General features: G+C 44.3%; 1 protein-coding gene across 4 annotated transcripts in view; it reads left to right on the top strand.

The window, feature by feature from the left end:
* LOC115146462 (echinoderm microtubule-associated protein-like 1) overlaps window positions 1-23,596 on the top strand; it is an 80,694-nt gene that overhangs the window by 20,503 nt on the left and 36,595 nt on the right. The gene's annotated exons all lie outside the window — the stretch shown is intronic.

Raw genomic sequence — 23,596 nt, 5'->3', positions numbered from 1 at the left:
AAACTTGACTTAAGGCTTTGATGAAAGTGAATGTTTATCCTTGGTGCTGAGAAGAAGATGTCTTGTGTAGAAGACATAGATGGGATTGTAGGCTATAACATAGACCAAATTCAGACATAGCTTGGAACAATATTACAATTTAGAGTTTAACCATGCAGAGCCGTAAAAAATATATATATATATAATTCAAAACCATCTGAGGAAATGTTTCTGCCAAGAATCTGGGTCGAAGGATTGTCAACACCCTCTGCAAAAATGTCAACCGGCAGGGAAAAAAAGCTAAACATATGGATGAGGAAAAGGATAAGGGATATAAACAAATGTCTGATCTTCCACTGCTGGTTTCCATTTCAGTTTGGTCTGTGGCTCTTGTGTTCTTATAAAGCATTGTGATGTGCTTATTGTCATCAGCTCGTATACTGGACAGTTCAAGTGTGATGGTGGCTGGAGACAGGAAGTGGAATTGGGGTTGCAGGTTATTAGTAGAGTGTGTGAAGGTGCATGACACATCACTTTGTCACAACCAATCAATCTCTCTTATCAACACAGCCTGACGTCTGCCCAGATACAGGAGACACTGTCTGACATACTTACTTAGAGCTCTGCTGAGCCAAAGGGAGTAGATTGCCTCTAGACGCTGGTCTTGTTTTAATTTTGCATTTCGCCCACTAATGGCTAAGGTTAGGATTTGGATAGGGAAACTGATCCTAGATCTGAAGCCTGGAGCAAAATAATCAGAATACTCAAACCTCATCTAAGGATGTGGTTGGTTAATGAGTTATAGAAGGTTGACGTTATAGAACTGAATTACCATTGTTGGGAAATGATACTGATAGTGTGCTGTGTGGTGTGCGGGACTTGATAATGTCAAAGAGTAACTCAGGCATGCTGGGTAACCTGAAAAACAGGTGTCAAGCTGGATCAACAGAAGTAAAGCTTCCTCCTCCGAAGATGACGTTGACCTTTTACACGGTTAATAATGATCCTGTAATCTGATTGAAAGAAGAAAAGTTACTCCAATGTGACATACTGTTTACTTGCTGTCACTAAATGGATGTTTAATAATTCACACACATACAGAAGTATATAACTATAACGGTGTTGTCAAACACAAAAAATATTGACTAAAGTCTCTGGGTTTTGAATGTTCTCAAGTCTCCCAATTGGCACAGAACCACACCCTAGTCTGACGTGGTTGTCATTTTCTCATTTTGTAGTGGGTCATGACACTGCTTTGTAAGTGAAAAGCTTGCGAGCTCTTCAAAACACTGCCTCACGCAGTTGGTAATTACTTCAGAAAGTCCTGTTCCCTCTTACAAGCCAGAAGACGAAACATGCCAAGCTGTTGTGAATCTGTTGCCAGGGATTTTCCAATGTTCTCTCACTGAGACTGTCATACTGACTGGGGGGCTTGGTTCATATCAGGCGAGAGGGCCTCATTGTTCCAACTACACACTCATTGGGTAAGTGTGTAGTCTGGAGGCTCTGAGATCACCTGATGGTGCGCTGGCCAGCTGTGGAACTGCCTGTAAAAGTGATGTCATTTTGTTCTTGAACGCTTCGTGTGTTAGTGATCAGCCAACCAGAATAATGGCAGGGGGACTGGGTCAGCGACTCGGCAAACTACAAAAGCACGCTTTTGTCCTGAGGAGATGGGCTGCTAAGGGAAATTAGACCCATTAGTAGTGCAGTAGTCCAATTATCAGAGAACTGTATTTCTAGAAGACGATCTACGGTATTGAATGTATCAAATCAAATCAAATGTATCCTCCACACCTCAGGAATGCCTTTAATGAAGATGGATTAAAGATGTTTTGTTGTTGTTGTTGTTGCTGTTACTATCCCTTGGTTTCTGACTTAATACTGACAGTGGATGAGCTGGTCGTATTCACTTAGTGTTGTTATGAATGATCAGCCAATAGAAAACGAACTGGTAAATCCAGAGAATTCGCTGTCTTTCCCTGGCAACAAGATGGACGTTCCTTCAGATTTCACCAGACATCCTTGTCACTGCCCTACATCCCCTCTCCTCTAGGGCCTGCAGTGCTGGCACTACCCACAGCATCACCAATGTCGCCAAGAGATCGGTACTTGGCACACCAACAGAGCGGCACAGTTCCCTCCCCCCTTTTGGTTTATGTAAAGCCATTAATGCAAGCACATGCAACAGGATTAGGGTTAGCAACAAACCAACAAAAACAGACCGACAGAAGGTGGAGGGCAGGTCGGGTTGAAGAAACCTGTTTGGGCTGTTAAGGCACCATCAGGATGTCCTAATTTAACCTCCCTTATTTTGCTCCTCTTCGGAGATGAGTTCACGGCTAATGTTCTGCGATGTCGCTTCTGTTGTACAATACGAAGCCATAAACTGCTCTGCTCCCGAGGTCTGTGGAGTGTCTTGTCTGAAGCTGTAGACTTGTGTTGCTGCTGAGTGGATGTAGCTGCCCTCATTGTTGCCAGTTCAGAAATGATACTACCTATGTAATGGCAACTGTCTGATCGGCATGTGATGTATGAATCATCTGCTTTTAGAAAACAATGTACGCTACCTAGCAGTGCTAATTTTGGCGCTCTTTTTTAAATTTAGTCTATTCTTAGTAGTTTTGACAAAGTCTTAGTCACATTTTTGTCTTTTGAATAAGGATTTGATCTAGTCATTTTCAAAATGATGAAAGCAGTGCACCTCCATCACTATGGGATGCACCTCCATCACTATGGGATGCACCTCCATCACTATGGGATGCACCTCCACCATCACTATGGGATGCATCTCCGTCACTATGGGATGCACCTCCGTCACTATGGGATGCACCTCCGTCACTATGGGATGCACCTCCGTCACTATGGGATGCACCTCCGTCACTATGGGGTGCACCTCCATCACTATGGGGTGCACCTCCGTCACTATGGGATGCACCTCCGTCACTATGGGATGCACCTCCATCACTATGGTGCACCTCCATCACTATGGGATGCACCTCCGTCACTATGGGATGCACCTCCGTCACTATGGGATGCACCTCCGTCACTATGGGATGCACCTCCATCACTATGGTGCACCTCCGTCACTATGGGATGCACCTCCGTCACTATGGGATGCACCTCCGTCACTATGGGATGCACCTCCGTCACTATGTGATGCACCTCCGTCACTATGAGATGCACCTACGTCACTATGGGATGCACCTACGTCACTATGGGATGCACCTACGTCACTATGGGATGCACCTCCGTCACTATGGGATGCACCTCCGTCACTATGGGATGCACCTCCGTCACTATGGGATGCACCTACGTCACTATGGGATGCACCTCCATCACTATGGGATGCACCTCCATCACTATGGGATGCACCTCCATCACTATGGGATGCACCTACGTCACTATGGGATGCACCTCCATCACTATGGGATGCACCTCCATCACTATGGGATGCACCTCCATAACTATAGGATGCACCTCCGTCACTATGGGATGCACCTCCATCACTATGGGATGCACCTCCGTCACTATGGGATGCACCTCCGTCACTATGGGATGCACCTCCATCACTATGGGATGCACCTCCATCACTATGGGATGCACCTTCATCACTATGGGATGCACCTCCATCACTATGGGATGCACCTCCATAACTATAGGATGCACCTCCGTCACTATGGGATGCACCTCCATCACTATGGGATGCACCTCCGTCACTATGGGATGCACCTCCGTCACTATGGGATGCACCTCCATCATTAACATTGTTATCACCGTTCCCCAGACACTGATGTCCAGAAGTAGAACTGGGGCTAAAGACTTTGAATGGGGGCTAATAACTGTTTGGCCCGGTGACGTCTAGTGACTCCTAGTCACTAAATCTCGAGTCCCCTTGTGCTCGATGGCCGAGTCACCGATGGTTGAGTCACGAGTTCCTATGGCTGGTCCAAGTCCCAGTGCTCGAAACCTGGTCCAAGTGTTCAAGTCTGAGTCATTAAATCAGAATAAAGTTATTTACCCAGTCAGATATAGTGTAGTGGAAAGAAATGGTTTGCTATCCTTTTTCCTTTTGTTCTGTTGCCACCAAATGTTTGCATACAGGCTACTGATAATGTTACCATGGCTACGGTCAGTTGAAATACATTCTCAAATGTTGCAAATGGAAATGTCCTGAATAGAGCTTACATTATTCCTTATTCATCATGTCAGAGAGGCATGTTTCTTCTATCTGAACGTTCCAAAACGTTGCGTCCTGCTGAACGCGTCCCCAGGTTGTTAGCTATAGCTAGCTAATGAGGTAACATGACAGAACAAGGTGTAGCCTAAACCGATGTCTAACGGTCCGGTCCCCAAGTAGCCTAGTTTTAGAATGGCCCGCGATATGCTTCCTGAATGTAAAATGCCGCCGCCAAATGCATGTCAGAAAGAAGAAAGAAAAAAGTAGCAATGGTATTATAGGTCATATCTTTTGAACCGTAAGGGATAGAATTAAGCCGAGGAAAAGAAGGAGACATGGCTACATTGGTTACAGAATCTGTCTATGAAATGCAGTGGAGAAAGTCGGAGGTTTGAGTGACACTACAATTTAAAAAGACAGCCTACTTTTCCATACTTAGGGAGAGAAAAACAGAGCTAGACTATCGTTTTATTATTAAACTTAATGCCGCCATTGTTAATCATTTCGTAAAGCGGCTTGTGTTTCTTAACCAGACAAAGGGTAGCTAACTAGAAGGCTGGTGGTGACTGGTTAGCTACGGAGAAGCAAGAGAGTCGCCTGCACCATGTGTATCATTTGAGGCGGAGCCAGAGCGAAGCCTGTCTGCCCACACTCATTGCTTTGTCCCCCGTAGCTCACCAGCTGATGCAGGCTGTGTGTGACGGGTGTGGCATATCCTTCCCACTGTCTGTTAACAGAACAGCACTGCTCATCTGTGCTGCTACTATTAATGGTGCTTATCACTGAAAACCTCTCAATCGTTCCAAAAACCCTTGTCCAGTCCACTTAGTAGCCAGATTTTAGTCACAGTTTAAGTCAACAGAAATGAAAAATCTATTTAGTTTAGTTACAGTTTTTTTCTGGGTTTGTTTAGTCAGATATAGTTGCGTCAATTGCCCCAGAAAAATATGTTTTTGACGACAATTTTGGTCGCTATTTTTGATGATGAAATGAACACAGCTACCTGTACCTTTATCCACAGTGTGATGATAATAATCTCACTGAAAGGGCTTGGTTCATGGTAGTATGAAGCAGCACCGTGAATACATGGAGGGACTGAAAGGAAAAGTGAGATATTTTCTGATTCAATCCATAAGATCTTTGCCTGCGTTATTGAAATGTAATAGCAGTATAATTCATCAATGTGTAAGTGTTCAGTAAAACAGATACATTGGACAAGTTAACAGCTGTTTCATCAAACGTTGGGCAAGTCATTTCATGTTGTGTATCATACAGTACATGCAGAGAGAGCATGGCCATGAGTTCCCTATCGTCGTAGCATTCTGCCTTTTCTTCCATCGACCCACGACGACCCTTATTCACTATGGAACACAATGTCATCAACCCACGACGACCCTTATTCACTATGGAACACAGTGTCATCAACCCACGACGACCCGTAGTCACTATGGAACACAGTGTCATCAACCCACGACGACCCTTATTCACTATGGAACACAGTGTCATCAACCCACGGCGACCCTTATTCACTATGGAACACAGTGTCATCAACCCACGGGGCGGGGCGGCAGGGTAGCCTAGTGGTTAGAGCGTTGGACTAGTAACCGGAAGGTTGCAAGCTCAAACCCCCGAGCTGACAAGGTACAAATCTGTCGTTCTGCCCCTGAACAGGCAGTTAACCCACTGTTCCTAGGCCATCATTGAAAATAAGAATTTGTTCTTAACTGACTTGCCTTGTTAAATAAAGGTTAAAAAATATATATTTTAAACTATGGAACACACAGAGAACAGTGTAAGGCATGGGCTAAATATACAGTTGAAGTCGGAAGTTTACATACACATAGGTCAATAAAACTTGTTTTCAGCCACTCAACAAATTTCTTGTTAACAAAGTATAGTTTTGGCAAGTCGGTTAGGACATCTACTTTGTGCATGACACAAGTCATTTTTCCAACAATTGTTTACAGACAGATTATTTCACTTATAATTCACTGTATCATAATTTCAGTGGGTCAGAAGTTTACATACACTAAGTTGACTGTGCCTTTAAACAGCTTGGAAAATTCCAGAAAATGATGTCATGGTTTTATAAGCTTCTGATAGGCTAATTGACATCATTTGAGTCAATTGACACCTGAAACCCCACCTCTTTAAGGAATACCTAGGATAGGATAAAGTAATCCTTCTCACCCCCCTTAAAAGATTTAGATGCACTATTGTAAAGTGGCTGTTCCACTGGATGTCTTAAGGTGAACGCACCAATTTGTAAGTCGCTCTGGATAAGAGCGTCTGCTAAATGACTTAAATGTAAAATGTAAATGTAATTGGAGGTGTACCTGTGGATGTATTACAAGGCCTACCTTCAAGCTCAGTGCCTTTTTGCTTGACATCATGAGAAAATCCAAAGAAATCAGCCAAGACCTCAGAAAGAAATTGTAGACCTCCACAAGTCTGGTTCATCCTTGGGAGCAATTTCCAAATGCCTGAAGGTACCACATTCATCTGTATAAACAATAGTACGCAAGTATAAACACCATGGGACCACACAGCTGTCATACCGCTCAGGAAGGAGACGCGTTCTGTCTCCTAGAGATGAACGTACTTTGGTGCGAAAAGTGCAATTCAATCCGAGAACAACAGCAAAGGACCTTGTGAAGATGCTGGAGGAAACAGGTACAAAAGTATCTATATCCACAGTAAAAACGAGTCTTATATCGACATAACCTGAAAGGCCGCTCAGCAAGGAAGAAGCCACTGCTCCTAAACCGTCATAAAAAAGCCAGACTACAGTTTACAGTATACATTTCTGATCCTAACTGACCTAAGACAGGGATTTTTTTTTACAAGGATTACATGTCAGGAATTGTGAAAAACAGAGTTGAAATGTATTTGGCTAAGGTGTATGTAAACTTCAGACTTCAACTGTATGTCTGAAATACATAGTGTAAATAATGCTGCCAAATTTTTTTCCTCCTAATGTTCCCTTCTGTGGAAGGGAGAGTGGAAATAGCAGTGGAGTGAGTGAGTGAGTGAGTGAGTGAGTGAGTGTGGGGGGAAGGGAGTATAAGCCTCTAGCACAGAGAATGTGTAAGTTACAGACAGATAACGAGGTCATGCTACACATGCAGGGGTAGACAAATCCTCCACACAAGCATTCCCTGAGCTGCATTTCATGCGTATGAATATCAGTGGAAGAACGTGATAGAAATGCTATTTTCTCTTGGATGTGTGGAAATGTTGGTGCGAGAGGTGGGGCTACTGCTGGGTCTTTGCAGTTCAGTACAGGAAGCAAGAGGGCTCATACTTCATCAAACCTTCAGAAGTAGGATTTTGGGGTAGAAGCTCTTTAGTGCTCTGGTTAACCTCGAGGAGGTATCTCCTCTTTCCTCATCAGACACCAACAGAAAGACCAAGGACAAGGGATCATAAACTGAGAGTGACTACCTGGACTAGAAAACAGTTTTAAAACCTTTTCTTTTCATGTAATAATGTAACACAATCCTGAGGTTAAAAGTATTCAGCACAAGTCTACGGGAAACAAAGGTGTGTTTATAACTAAAGCTAGAAAAGCTATAACTAGAAATAACAGGATTATTCCAATCTGGTATTTGGAATTAATATGCAAATAGTTAGACCAGTGAGTAACTGTTATGTGTGTTTCACTGAAACTATTATGACCGCTGGATGAATTAAATTAGTATGATCGATGAGCACAATTATTTAATTCTCATGTAATTCTCTGTATTTGTGTACTACCCCACACCAAGGCCAGGGCCCCATCATATGTCCTGGCTTCACCTTCTAAATCAAAGCCATATTTTTTCATTGCCCAGTTCTAATCTTACCAGATATATTTAACCTTATGCTGGTGAGAGTATCTCCCAGAGCTGAGTGGTCTGATTGGTTCCCAGAGCTGAGTGGTCTGATTGGTTCCCAGAGCTGAGTGGTCTGATTGGTTCCCAGAGCTGAGTGGTCTGATTGGTTCCCAGAGCTGAGTGGTCTGATTGGTTCCCAGAGCTGAGTGGTCTGATTGGTTCCCAGAGCTGAGTGGTCTGATTGGTTCCCAGAGCTGAGTGGTCTGATTGGTTCCCAGAGCTGAGTGGTCTGATTGGTTCCCAGAGCTGAGTGGTCTGATTGGTTCCCAGAGCTGAGCGGTCTGATTGGTTCCCAGAGCTGAGCGGTCTGATTGGTGCTGATTGAGTGCTGTTATTATTATTTAACCCTAAACCTCAACTAAATCTTGTAATAAATCATGTGGAAATTGAGCAAGTTTAGATAACTAAACTGCTTGGAGTAACACTAGATTGTAAACTGTCATGTTCAAAGCATATTGATGCAGTAGTAGCTAAGATGGAGAGAAGTCTGTCTATAATAAAGCGATGCTCTGCCTTTTTAACAACACTATCAACAAGGCAGGTCCTACAGGACCTAGTTTCTACCTTCTTAACAACACTATCAACAAGGCAGGTACTACAGGACCTAGTTTCTACCTTCTTAACCACACTATCAACAAGGCAGGTCCTGCAGGACCTAGTTTCTACCTTCTTAACAACACTATCAACAAGGCAGGTCCTACAGGCCCTAGTTTCTACCTTCTTAACCACACTATCAACAAGGCAGGTCCTGCAGGACCTAGTTTCTACCTTCTTAACAACACTATCAACAAGGCAGGTCCTGCAGGACCTAGTTTCTACCTTCTTAACAATACTATCAACAAGGCAGGTCCTACAGGACCTAGTTTCTACCTTCTTAACAACACTATCAACAAGGCAGGTCCTACAGGCCCTAGTTTCTACCTTCTTAACCACACTATCAACAAGGCAGGTCCTGCAGGACCTAGTTTCTACCTTCTTAACAACACTATCAACAAGGCAGGTCCTACAGGCCCTAGTTTCTACCTTCTTAACCACACTATCAACAAGGCAGGTCCTGCAGGACCTAGTTTCTACCTTCTTAACAACACTATCAACAAGGCAGGTCCTGCAGGACCTAGTTTCTACCTTCTTAACAACACTATCAACAAGGCAGGTCCTACAGGCCCTAGTTTCTACCTTCTTAACCACACTATCAACAAGGCAGGTCCTACAGGCCCAAGTTTCTACCTTCTTAACAATACTATCAACAAGGCAGGTCCTGCAGGACCTAGTTTCTACCTTCTTAACAACACTGTCAACAAGGCAGGTACTACAGGACCTAGTTTCTACCTTCTTAACAACACTATCAACAAGGCAGGTCCTACAGGCCCTAGCTTCTACCTTCTTAACAACACTATCAACAAGGCAGGTCCTACAGGACCTAGTTTCTACCTTCTTAACAACACTATCAACAAGGCAGGTCCTACTGGACCTAGTTTCTACCTTCTTAACCACACTATCAACAAGGCAGGTCCTACAGGCCCTAGCTTCTACCTTCTTAACAACACTATCAACAAGGCAGGTCCTGCAGGACCTAGTTTCTACCTTCTTAACAACACTGTCAACAAGGCAGGTACTACAGGACCTAGTTTCTACCTTCTTAACAACACTATCAACAAGGCAGGTCCTACAGGCCCTAGCTTCTACCTTCTTAACAACACTATCAACAAGGCAGGTCCTACAGGACCTAGTTTCTACCTTCTTAACAACACTATCAACAAGGCAGGTCCTACTGGACCTAGTTTCTACCTTCTTAACCACACTATCAACAAGGCAGGTCCTACAGGCCCTAGCTTCTACCTTCTTAACAACACTATCAACAAGGCAGGTCCTACAGGACCTAGTTTCTACCTTCTTAACAACACTATCAACAAGGCAGGTCCTACTGGACCTAGTTTCTACCTTCTTAACCACACTATCAACAAGGCAGGTCCTACAGCCCCTAGTTTAGTCACACCTTGACTACTGTTCAGTTGTGGGGTCAGGTGCCACAAAAAAAAGGACTAATTGCAATTGGCTCAGAACAGGACAGCACTTGGTCCTTGGATGTAGACAGAGATCTAATTATATTAGTAATATGCATGTCAGTGTCTCCTGGCTGAAAGTTTTATTCATGTTGAATGCACCGAGCTGTCTGTCTAAACTACTGGCACACAGCTCGGACACACATGCATATACACCACAAGACATGCCACAAGACGTCTCTTCAGAGTCCCCAAGTCCAGAACAAACTGTGGGAGGCAAACAGTACTACATAGAGCCATGACAACATGGAACTCTATTCCACATCAACTGACACAAGCAGTAAAATTAGATTTAAAAAAAAACAGATTAAAAAAAACACCTTATGGAACAGCGGGGACTGTGAAGCAACAGAAACATTGGCACACACACACACACACACACACACACACACACACACACACACACACACACACACACACACACTTTGGCAGCAGCTAATGGGGATCCATAAAAAATACAAATAGAAATTACAAGGAGAAAGGGGAAATAAACCCAGTTTAGTAGATGGATGGCTATGAGATGTGGTTCCCCTTGGCTTGTGGTTGTATACAGAGAAATGTATCTGGAAAACATTCAATGTCCCATCTAAGGGAATAAAGAGAATGAGATCAATCAAATTCATTGTCACTTATTTTTTACCCCCCTCTTTTCCTCCCCAATTTCATGATTACAAACTTGCCTCATCGCTACAAATCCCCAACGGGGTTGGGAGAGGCGAAGGTCAAGTCATGCGTCCTCCGAAACATGGCCCTTCAAACCACGCTTATTACAGTTTTTCTCAATTGCTAAAACACCATTTCTGAAACCTTGCTCCATTTCCCGAAAACGTTAAACACAAAACCTCATCTTCAAGCACTATTTACATAACCTCTGACTCCTCTTGCAAAATTAAACATTCACCTCAAAACAGTTTTACCTGTGTTCAAAATCAAACACTGCTCTCAAATCATAAACAAAGTGATCAAAATGATATACACTCTCAAGCAGTAAGTAAACAATACACCGAAAAATAGAAAACACATTGTTCAAAACATACAATTCTCAGGGAGAAGTAAAATTTTTATCTAAAAAAAATTCATATTTTTCCGTCATCGTCTTTTGATGAACGAAAACATGTTCTATCATAGTAGCTCAAAATTGATCAGAAATTACTACTCTGCTTTGCGCTTTGCAATTTAGTTTTTTGTTCTTCCTCCTCCTTGTACCCCTATTTTTACAGTACTGTACCCTGCATCTCACAAACTTGTCCTTTGTCTCTGTGATACTGTAATTCTTGTTCTTTGTTGATATGAACCTGCAACCAGTCAAAATCTATTGAGCAGTCAGTACTGTTAATAAATGGAAAGCACAATTGTCACGTTCTGACCATAATTCAGTTATTTTATCTTTGTTTTAGTATGGTCAGGGCGTGAGTTGGGTGGGCAGTCTATGTTTGTTTTTCTATGTTGGTTTTTGAGTTCGGCCCAGTATGGTTCTCAATCAGAGGCTGCTGTCAATTGTTGTCCCTGATTGAGAATCATACTTAGGTTGCCTGGGTTTCAGTTTGGGTTGTGGGTGTTTGTCTTCCGTGTGAGTGTTTGTCGCCACACGGGACTGTTTCGTTCATTTCACCTTTATTGTTTTGTATTTCGTAGTGTTCAGTTTATGTTTTAAAATAAACATTATGGACACTTACCACGCTGCGTTTTGATCCTCCGATCCTTCTCGCTTCTCCTCCTCAGAAGAGGAGGACGAGATCCCTTACAACAATGTTCAGGGCCATACAATTTGTCCATTGTACAGTATACAGCCTACAATGCACTGTACTACAGTTTACAATACTAAAAGGGACAAAAATCAAAGGAGTAAACATGTGATCAATGTGCTTCTTCTTGTCTTTGGGCTGGGTCAAGCCAGAGCACTTGGTCGACATCACAAGCAATATTGTCCCTACTGAGTGTCACAAATATTACCGAAGGTGGCTCCCCTTCCTGTTCGGGTGGCTCCTCTTCCTGTTCGGGCGATGCTCGGCGGGCGTCGTCGCCGGTCTACTAGCTGCCACCGATCCCTTTTTCCTTTTAGTTTGTTTTGGTCTAATTGTTTTCACCTGTTCCTTGTTGGGGTTTTGGGAGGGGTGTTATTTAAGTTGGTTTAGCCCGCTGGTGTTTGTGCTTGTGGTTATTGTATGTTAGTGGTGTATTGTTGGGGTTTTGGGATGGGTGTTATTTAAGTTGGTTTAGCCCGCTGGTGTTTGTGCTTGTTGTTATTGTACGTTAGTGGTGTATTGTTGGGTTTTCGCTGTCCGTTGTTTGTAACAGTGGTTTTGGGTTGTTGTTTGCGCCTGTGTTTTTGGGCTTCACCCTATGTTGTACCTGTTCCTGTTACGGAGGACATTAAAGCGTTTTTCCCGTTTACCTTCTGCTCTCTGCGTCTGACTCCACACCCATCACTCTCCCGGCGTTACACTGAGGCAACGAGGGAAGAAGCCTCTTGTGTGCCGTATCCAGCCCTGACATGATTACTCACCTATATCACCACAGGCTAAATCCATGGCTTGCAGCAGATTTACTCTGGTGTAGGGTTGTCTATCATACACTTTCCATCTCCAAGAGGAGAAGAACTCCTCAATCGGGTTCAGGAAAGGCGAGTATGGAGGGAGGTACAAGTTTATAAACTGCCCATTGATGTTAAACCATTCCCTTACCTGAGCAGCTCGGTGGAAACTGACATTGTCCCACACTATCACATCGGTGGGAATGAGATTCTCGTTTAGCTCTTGACCCTGCTGCTCTTGAACCTGCTGCTCTTGAACCTGCTGCTCTTGAACCTGCTGCTCAAATAAAATATCTCTTAGATTGGCAATAAATCTTAGAAGGTGCTGGGTGTTATATGGTCCGAGTGTAACATGGTGATGTAGAACACCATGGTTGCTGATATCAGCACAGATTGTGACATTGCCACCTCGTTGACCAGGGACTTCAACAATAGCCCGCTGTCCAATCATGTTTCGGCCTCTCCTTCTCCTCTTTGTTAGATTGAAACCTGCTTCATTGACAAAGATGAACTCATGGGGTCTGTCCAAGGATTCCAAGTCAAATATTGTCTGTGTAGAAATACAATATACTGTATGTAGGATTTTGTAAGTAGTACAGAGACAGTGCTATACTGTAGAGAACAATTAGGCTTCTGATTCATATACATTCTATGTACTGAAGAGTAATGTTATTCACGTAGTATGTGTTAGTACTGTAGACAATCTGGATTACAGTAAATGTTTCTGAATGTACACTTACTTGCACATACTGAGCTCGCAGTTCTTTCACCCTTGGTGAGTTGCGCTCAAGAGGTACTCTGTATACTTGTTTCATTCGCATCCTATTACAATGGAGGACACGGTCAATTGTGGAAATGCTCACACTGTCGATTCCCTGGAAGTGTGTGTTGTTTTGTATCACTCGTTCATGGATTTCTCTGAGTCGTATTGCATTATCTTGAAGGACCATGCCAACTATAACGGCCTCTTGCTCCCGAGTGAATATAGTTGTCCTTCCACCTGCATGTGGCAGCCTTGCAATTCTGCAAAAAGTAGATGTGCAGTTACAAAACATATTCATGCAGTACAATACATACAGTGATTAACTTTACAAATGTCTATTGAAACAGCTGCATATAGTGTAGTACAGTAAATGTGCAATTACAAAAATACAGTAGTATACTGTACCTGTTCTCTTCTCTGAATGTCCTTACTATGGTGGACACAGAAAATCGTCTCAAATGGGGTTACACTCTAAGTCCTGCTTCCCTCATTGTCAGTCCATGGACAAGAACATGGTCTATAACTTGCTCGAATTTCATCAGATATTTCCACACTTTGTCTTCCTCTTCCTCTTCGTCCTCCTCTTCCTCTTTCTTGCCCTCCTCCTCCTCTTCCTCCTCGTCGCCCACCTCGCATATGCACTCGTCCTCGTCCTCGTCCTCACACATTGTTTCTTCTATCCATTCTCAGACTTTCTCCTTCCCACCTTCAACAACCTGTTTGCTCTCTGAACTGACTTATATTGGTTGTGTCTCATCATTTGAAACAGGTTAAATCAATTTTGAGTGGTTATGTTCAATCAATGACATGTGTTCTCTATTTGTATTTCATTGTTGCCACTTGTGTTTACCAGTATGGATGACATGTGCATTAGAGTGCAGAATGTGTTTTGAGAATGAGAATGTGTTTAGAGTTTTGCTGAAAAGTCTAAGTGAGATCTGCAAATTATGTTTTACCATGTGAAATGGTTTAAGGTGTTGACAACAGACTACATAATTAGCTAAATGAGTCCAGGCAACTGAGAACTTTGTTCAGCCAATGGGTTTTAGTGTTTTAGCAATTTGAGAAAAACTGTAACACCCGCTCCCTTAACCCGGAAGCCAGCCGCACCAACGTGTCGGAGGAAACACTGTTCAACTGATGACCGAGGTCAGCCTGCAGGCACCTGGCCCGCCACAAGGAGTCGCTAGAGAGTGATGAGCCAAGTAAAGCCCCCCCGGACGACACTGGGCCAATTGTGCGCCGCCCTAAGGGACTCCTGGTCACGGCTGGTGAAAGAGCCTGGAATTGAACCAGGGTCTGTAGTGATGCCGCAACACTGCAATGCTGCATCGCCCAATGAAATAAATTTTCAAAAGCATTCAAGTAGCTTTTGGCGGATCAGTCTTTCCCCTCAAATACTAGTTCAGTTTTACTTAGCTTTTATGCTGTTCTTGTTCCCTTATAAGGATAGTTTTGTCAACAAGGTTGCATTTCTGTGCCATTCTTCTAAGCCAACTGCTTGACATATGATCAGGCCCATGCACTGTATCTGGCCTGGAATGTCCAAGCACTGTATCTGGCCTGGAATGTCCAAGCACTGTCCAGTGTTTCTCTTCTCATTTGGTTTCCATACCATGTAAATCCCAACTCTTACAACAACACTGTCTGAATAAGCCCAATGTTCCCTGCCATTTGTCATTTGTACACAAAGCCTTTGTTTGTGGGAGAAAAGGTTGGCCGATCGGCCAACTGAAAAGAGCGTGTCAAAGGAGAGAGTAGAGCAAACCATGAGATATAGTGCTTGTTGTTAGATTACTTGTTGGTTATCACTGCATTGTCGGAACTAGAAGCACAAGCATTTCGCTACACTCGCATTAACATCTGCTAACCATGTGTATGTGACAAATAAAATTTGATTTGATTTGATTTAGAGGTGTCACTATAGACCCTGGTTCGATTCCAGGCTGTATCACAATCGGCCGTGATTGGGAGTTCCATAGGGCGCCGCACAATTGGCCCGAGCGTCGTTAGGGTTTGGCCGGGGGTAGACTGTCATTGTAAATAAGAGTTTGTTCTTAACTGACTTGCCTCGTTAAATAAAGGTTAAATAAGCTGTTTGTGTGTGTCTTTAATTGCCATCAGGCCTCTGCTGTACCCTCCTCCCATATAGACTGGTGATGAGTCAGCAGAAAAAGGCTGCCTCGTTTTCTATGCAGCGTTCTATCTGTTTTTTTGTTTGTTTTTTTGCTGTGTTCTATGAGGGAGTGAGTAACTTACCGTAAGCTGGAGCCTGGGCGTGGCTTGGAGTGGGTGCTAGGGGATGCAGCGATGATGAATGTAGAGAGGGGGGAGGGAGATCTTCATCTGGCTAGAGACAGGATCCCAATATCGTGCACTGTTACCAGTCCCTGTGCGGCCATTGCAACACATGGTATCAGCTGTACCTTTTCTTTGTTAATGTGTCTAGTTGTTCTAATCCACGGGTCGATTCGAGCCCTGTTTAATTGGTTGGCATACAGATTAGTTTGTTTGCTTGTTGGCTTATACATCAGTCTGATAAAGGTCTCTTCTCAGATGAGGCCAGATTGCTTTTATGCCTATAAAACATGCATATCCCCCCAACCCAACCCCCCCTTTGAGATCAGTATCCCCCTCCTTAATCCTCTGCCTGCATTGTGACTGTTTGCTCTTTGACAGAAGTTCTGGAGAGGATTGCTATGGTCTCCTCTGTGTTCCTCCTCTGGACTCGTGCCACTGAGCCTGGTGGGGAATGGTGTGTGTGTGTGTGTGTGTGTGTGTGTGTGTGTGTGTGTGTGTGTGTGTGTGTGTGTGTGTGTGTGTGTGTGTGTGTGTGTGTGTGTGTGTGGACGTGTGGGGAAAAGGAGGCTGCTGTGGTGGGTTCTGCCTCAGACAGCACTGCCAGACTGACAGAACTCTGAGATCGGATGGTTAAACTATAGCCTACAGTATGGGGCGGCAGGTATCCTAGTGGTTAGAGCATTGGGCCAGTAACTGAAAGGTTGCTAGATCAAGTCCCTGAGCTGACAAAGTAAAAATCTGTTGTTCTGCTCCTGAACAAGGCAGTTAACCCACTGTTCCTAAGCTGTCATTGTAAATAAGAATATCTTCTTAACTGACTTGCCTAGTTAAATAAAATATTGAGAACAGCAGTCAGTCCACCCATCTCCCCCGTGTTTTCCTCTCTCCAGGGACCTTGTACAGACAGAGCAGAGGGGGTTTGACAGAATGGGTTGAGAAGGGGACAACCTATTGTGCTCCTAGCGCTGTCTTAATATATATGCACATGCACTTTGCATGCTAATGGGGTTTCCTGGCTTTGGCCTTTCGGCTACAAACGGCAGATGCTGAAATGAAGTGTTTCCGAGCCTGTCAGCCTCTCTCTGTTTTCATGTATCCCTTAGTGCTGAGCGATTAACTGAAATGTCGGTTTAAATTTTTTATTTTTTTTTAAATGTAACTACTAATTGACAGACAGTTAGATTATTTTAAATCCATTCGTTTTATTTGAATGACCATAATCCAATGCGCTGCTATTTTGTCCGGGCTGTGTTTCTTTCGCTACGTAGCTGAAAGAAGAACGAGTGATCCAGAGGCGATACATAGAGGGAGGTTTCTTCACCAGGTATCTCTACCTGAAAGTACATTATCTAAGTGATCGATAGTTGATATTCAGCAGTCATAAAAGTACTGTATGCCTTATTTACTTTGAAGAACTACTAAAATAGTGATTTTGTCAGACAGCATAGTCAGCAGCTCTGTAGAGATCAGATGATGACTTGGAATGAAATAATAAAGTTATCAAATAAAACAAATGTAATATGCACAATAACTGAAATATTTTATTAAAGTAAAGTAATGTGAGTAAATGATGGTGAATAAGTGATCAGCAGTAATGGGCAGTCACTACCATCATGGGGCTTCTGTTAATAGTTTTATTCTGTGTTGATACAGCATTCAACCCACATAATGCATAGTGCATTTAATGTATCAAAAAAATATTCTAAACCGGAAAATTGTGATTATTTTTTTATGATCGAACTGAAACCGAACCGACCTCAAAAAGCACCAATCGCTCAGCACTAGTATCACTTCAACCAGACCTTATAAACACCACAAAATGCTTCACTTATCTCTTTCATCTCCCCAGATTCACCAAAGTCTATCACTGACGGTGACCTAGCCTTGATTTTCAAGGCTTCCTCATGTTTGTTTTGGGAGTATGGTAACGCGTGACTATGTCAGACCGACCGGCCCCTAATGAAACCCTAAGCCAGCAGGGTGTAAAACGGGGGGAGGGCGTGTGGGCTGTTACATGTTGACCGCTGTATGACCTGAGGAAGGATGTGGCTGATGTCAGGAGGACTCTTCGGTGTTCCTCCAAGGACATGTAGTGGGGTCCCAGGGGTGTAAAACGGGGGGAGGGCGTGTGGGCTGTTACATGTTGACCGCTGTATGACCTGAGGAAGGATGTGGCTGATGTCAGGAGGACTCTTCGGTGTTCCTCCAAGGACATGTAGTGGGGTCCCAGGGGTGTAAAACGGGGGGAGGGCTGTTACATGTTGACCGCTGTATGACCTGAGGAAGGATGTGGCTGATGTCAGGAGGACTCTTCGGTGTTCCTCCAAGGACATGTAGTGGGGTCCCAGGGGTGTAAAACGGGGGGAGGGCGTGTGGGCTGTTACATGTTGACCGCTGTATGACCTGAGGAAGGATGTGGCTGATGTCAGGAGGACTCTTCGGTGTTCCTCCAAGGACATGTAGTGGGGTCCCAGGGGTGTAAAACGGGGGGAGGGCGTGTGGGCTGTTACATGTTGACCGCCAGGACCTGAGGAAGGATGTGGCTGATGTCAGGAGGACTCTTCGGTGTTCCTCCAAGGACATGTAGTGGGGTCCCAGGGGTGTAAAACGGGGAGGGCGTGTGGGCTGTTACATGTTGACCGCTGTATGACCTGGAGGAAGGATGTGGCTGATGTCAGGAGGACTCTTCGGTGTTCCTCCAAGGACATGTAGTGGGGTCCCAGGGGTGTAAAACGGGGGGAGGGCGTGTGGGCTGTTACATGTTGACCGCTGTGGCTGATGTCAGGAGGACTCTTCGGTGTTCCTCCAAGGACATGTAGTGGGGTCCCAGGGGGGCAGTCGGGCCCCTCGATTAACAAGAATCTCTTCCTCTGGTCCTCCTTTCTTTCCTTCTGTCCTCTTTTACACAGGTCATCGAAAAATGTGTGCAGTCCCTCTCTGATCCACCCCGTACGTACTATTTATAGGACCTAAGCGCCGTCTGTTCAAGCAAGGGCGTTCGTTAGCCCCAATGGAGAAACTGTAATCTGTCCAGCTCATTGGCTAATACACCTCTGTCAAATGGACAAACTGTAATCTGTCCATCTCATTGGCTAATACACCTCTGTCAAATGGACAAACTGTAATCTGTCCATCTCATTGGCTAATACACCTCTGTCAAATGGACAAACTGTAATCAGTCCATCTCATTGGCTAATACACCTCTGTCAAATGGACAAACTGTAATCTGTCCAGCTCATTGGCTAATACACCTCTGTCAAATGGACAAACTGTAATCTGTCCATCTCATTGGCTAATACCCCTCTGTCAAATGGACAAACTGTAATCTGTCCAGCTCATTGGCTAATACACCTCTGTCAAATGGACAAACTGTAATCTGTCCATCTCATTGGCTAATACACCTCTGTCAAATGGACAAACTGTAATCTGTCCAGCTCATTGGCTAATACACCTCTGTCAAATGGACAAACTGTAATCTGTCCATCTCATTGGCTAATACACCTCTGTCAAATGGACAAACTGTAATCTGTCCAGCTCATTGGCTAATACACCTCTGTCATTTGACCCACCACCTCACAATGACAGCTGGGTTAGATTAGGTTGGATACTACGATGTGAGTGTTTGTGCCTAATTAGCGATGGGACCGGGCAGATATGTGCTGAATGGTGGTGCATGGTGTTACCCACTAGACCAGGGATGGGTAATTATGTTTTATCTTGTTATGTCAGTCACTGATAGTCACTCAATTAGCACATGTCAGCTAACATTTTTTAGATTGGTTAGTTAGTCTATCGGCCAGTTATGTAAACTTAGTAATCATGGTTGACTTACTGGCGAGAGGGGGGAGGCATTGATTTCAGTCTCACTCAGATATCATATTTAAAACCTGTAAACATTTTCCTCCACCCTTTGGAAAAAATGTAGAATTGCAAGAAATTAGCTGTAACACAGAAAATGTTCATCTCTGCCCCGTGGCAAAATGAGTAGAATTGCATTAAATTAGATTTAAACCAGCATCTTTTCCTCTCCGTCCCATGGCAAAATGTGTAGAATTGCACAAAATGAACTCTCAAATGTAAAAATGTTCTCTCCACTGTCGGGGTGCACATGTGGGTATGCAGACCAGTGAGCAACTGCGTCCCCCTCATGATGAGTTCTGATATTTTGTGGCCCCCACTCCCATCAAACTTCCCCATCCCTGCACCAAACCAACCCCAGGCCACCCTACAATATGTTTTTAACTCAATTCTATCTGACATGATTTACAGCTTCTCAAATCGGGGAAATGACCATTCAGACAAATTGAATCTGGAGGATGATGAACTTTAGGTGCCATTCTCCAAGCCAGTCAATGAATTGTGATCTTTGTTCATGGCCTTGAGGGAAAAAAAAGAGATTGGTTGAGAGAGTGAACGATTGTAGAGACTCGTGTCAGCCCACGATTTGAGCATTTTACATTTGAGAGACAGAGTGTTTAGGTAATTAAACCTGCCTTTTTGGAAAGCACTTTGTGCTAATCTGCTAGGCTAAGCTTTATGTGAAGCCAGACCACCAGATGGATTTTGTGTGGAAATGGAGTCTATAGCGTGACTCACTGGTTCTGTGACCCCTGCTGCATTTCAGTGTTTACAGTCCCGTTTTTTCACAAGTCAATTGAGCTCTATTGTTTTGCCTCTCTGGCATACTGAAGGGAAATATAATGCATATCAATCACACAGCTAGGCCCGTTAATATTTTCTCCCAGAGAGGCAACAGTCTAGAAATATGACAACATTCTGAGATAATCTTATGAAGCAACAAAGATGAGTCCTCTGTGGCGATTCATTTCCATTTCTCATTCATTTCATCTCAGTCTCATCTCAGATGCCGCCATTCCAGGCTAATATAAAGTCAAGCAGAGTGAGTCATCATTGATAGATAGCTCAGGCAGGGGAGCTGTATTTTTAATGAGATTACACGGGGATACGTAGACAGAAATAGAGTCCATCTCTGCTTTGATCATGCACCATCCACAGCAGACACTTTTTATTCCCTGTCTCCTCGATGCATCTTTAACTATACCTGTCAGAAAAATTAAATAAATAAATTAAACTATTACCTGTCAGAGGCTGACTGAAGGTGATGAAATGGATGGGGGGGAAAGGAGGAGGTTAAGGTGCTATGTTGTTAATCATTAATGACATCAGGGGCTTGGGAAAAAAAGCTACTCAGAAATGTCTGTGATACAAAATAGAGTGCTTTACTTCCTCCTGGCTGCCTTAGGTCGAAACGCCAAGGCTCGGTTGATCCGCCAGCACTAAAAGAAGTAGACATGTGGCCCTTCACCCGTCACGACATTGGTTATTTTTGGAGAAAGGTAATCGCAGTGAGGAATATCAAGAGCCATTTGGGGGAATGTAGATGGACAGGTAGATGTGTTAGCAGAGAGGAGCGGTTGTATGGACGGTTCTCTAATTGAGTCTGACACTTCTTGGGACAGCATCTATCCTGAATGGATTGGTATTGACACTGAGGTTAACCAGATAGATACAAGCCACTACACAAACGTCTCAGCTTCGAGGCAAAACCAACAGAATGTTTTGTGCATTCTTTTTCTAAATCCAATGACCTTCTGATCCAGTGTTTCTCAACCTTTTTGGTACCAGGCCCAGGCTCGGGCAAGCAATGGTCCTTCCTGTACCAGGCCCAGGCTCGGGCAAGCAATGGTCCTTCCTGTACCAGGCCCAGGCTCGGGCAAGCAATGGTCCTTCCTGTACCAGGCCCAGGCCCGGGCAAGCAATGGTCCTTCCTGTACCAGGCCCAGGCTCGGGCAAGCAATGGTCTTTCCTGTACCAGGGATTGACAACCAATGGCCCTTCCTGTACCAGGGATTGACAACCAATGGCCCTTCCTGTACCAAGGATTGACAACCAATGGTCCTTCCTGTACCAGGGATTGACAACCAATGGTCCTTCCTGTACCAGGGATTGACAACCAATGGCCCTTCCTATACCAGGGATTGACAACCAATGGTCTTTCCTATACCAGGGATTGACAACCAATGGTCCTTCCTCCTTGTGGACGGCTAACAATGCAATTAGCACTTGAGAACCTTCTCAGGAACTGGTTGGCATCATCTCAGGAACTGGTTGGCATCATCCCAGGAACTGGTTGGCATCATCTCTGGGACTGGTTGGCATTATCTCTGGGACTGGTTGGCATCATCTCAGGAACTGGTTGGCATCATGTCGTTAACTGGTTGGCATCATCTCTGGGACTGGTTGGCATCATGTCAGGAACTGGTTGGCATCATCTCTGGGACTGGTTGGCATCATCTCAGGAACTGGTTGGCATCATGTCGGGAACTGGTTGGCATCATGTCGGGAACTGGTTGGCATCATCTCTGGGTCTGGTTGGCATCCTCTCTGCGACTGGATGGCATCATCTCTGGGACTGGATGGTATCATCTCTGGGACTGGTTGGCATCATCTCTGGGTCTGGTTGGCATCATCTCAGGAACTGGTTGGCATCATCCCTGCGACTGGTTGGCATCATCCCTGCGACTGGTTGGCATCATCTCTGGGACTGGTTGGCATCATCTCTGGGACTGGTTGGCATCATCTCTGGGACTGGATGGCATCATCTCTGGGACTGGTTGACATCATCTCTGAGACCGGTATCGGTTCGGGGGCTGGTTGACATCATCTCTGAGACCGGTATCGGTTCGGGGGCTGGTTGACATCATCTCTGAGACCGGTATCGGTTCGGGGGCTGGTTGGCATCATCTCTGAGACCGGTATCGGTTCGGGGGCTGGTTGACATCATCTCTGAGACCGGTTGGCATCATCTCTGGGACTGGATGGCATCACAGCACTGAGATGTGGGCTTTGTGTACTCTGCTTTAGAGAACATCCGCTGTCGTAGCAGATTTGGCTTTCCACCTGAATCTAAAGAAGGTCTCCATCAAAGGAATAATTTATAGTCTAATAAAAAAGCCTTCACGTTGGGTTAGGTGGCCATTTTGTTTGAGGTATCGTATATTTAAAGGCCCAGTAAGTAAGTTATATGTCTTCCTCATAATATATTTGTCATCGTGATTGATTTGGGTTATGCACCTTGAAATTCCCATCAAAGCCTATTTTCTAGAATCTACCATCATGGTTGGTTTTCATTAACGGGAAATCAATCTAATGTGAGTTCAGATCATTTGTAGTGTAACCTGTTAAATTAACTTAACACTCCAATGATCCTGGAGCCATGGAGCTTGCACAACCTATCTAATCCTACTCAGATGATGACTGTAGTACATATCAAATTGAAAGGGACAAGCCATGAAAGAAGACCACACCACCTTGATCTTGATGTTAATTCCCAGATCTCTCCATCTACCCATGCAGTCACAGTGTCCTTCCATGACTAAAGGTAGTCTATTATAGGCCTAAGTTGAAAGGCTAGTATGGGCCCAGTGGGAAGCCGTACTGAGACTTACCCTGGCCTATGTCTCCAATGAAGCATTAATCAACTGTAATCATTACTGCAGGGATGCCAAGTGAATTTAAAGTAGGAGCAGCTGGAGGCCACGAGGAGGGCTTTGGTTGTGTGGGGATGGAGGGGGGTGATTGGTTACTGTGGTGGTGTCAACCTCATCTGAACGAACAGATGGATGGACAAACAGACAGACAAGACAGACAGGACAGACAGGACAGACAGGACAGACAAGACAGACAAGACAGACAGGACAGACAGGACAGACCGGACAGACAGACGGAAAGACAAGACAGCTCGTGATTAAATCTGTCTTGTACAAAAGCCTTTGCCCTTTGCCCTTTGCCCTTTGTGATTCAGATCAACTCTTTCCAGGGGAAATTCATTTGGTCATGTGCTTAAAAATTAAAGTACATAAAACATGAAAACACAGAAAC

Source organism: Oncorhynchus nerka, linkage group LG18, assembly GCF_034236695.1.
Source record: "Oncorhynchus nerka isolate Pitt River linkage group LG18, Oner_Uvic_2.0, whole genome shotgun sequence".
Taxonomy (NCBI): Eukaryota; Metazoa; Chordata; class Actinopteri; order Salmoniformes; family Salmonidae; genus Oncorhynchus; species Oncorhynchus nerka.
The sequence above is the reverse complement of the archived record's forward strand: the minus strand, read 5'-3'. Positions and strand labels throughout refer to the sequence as shown.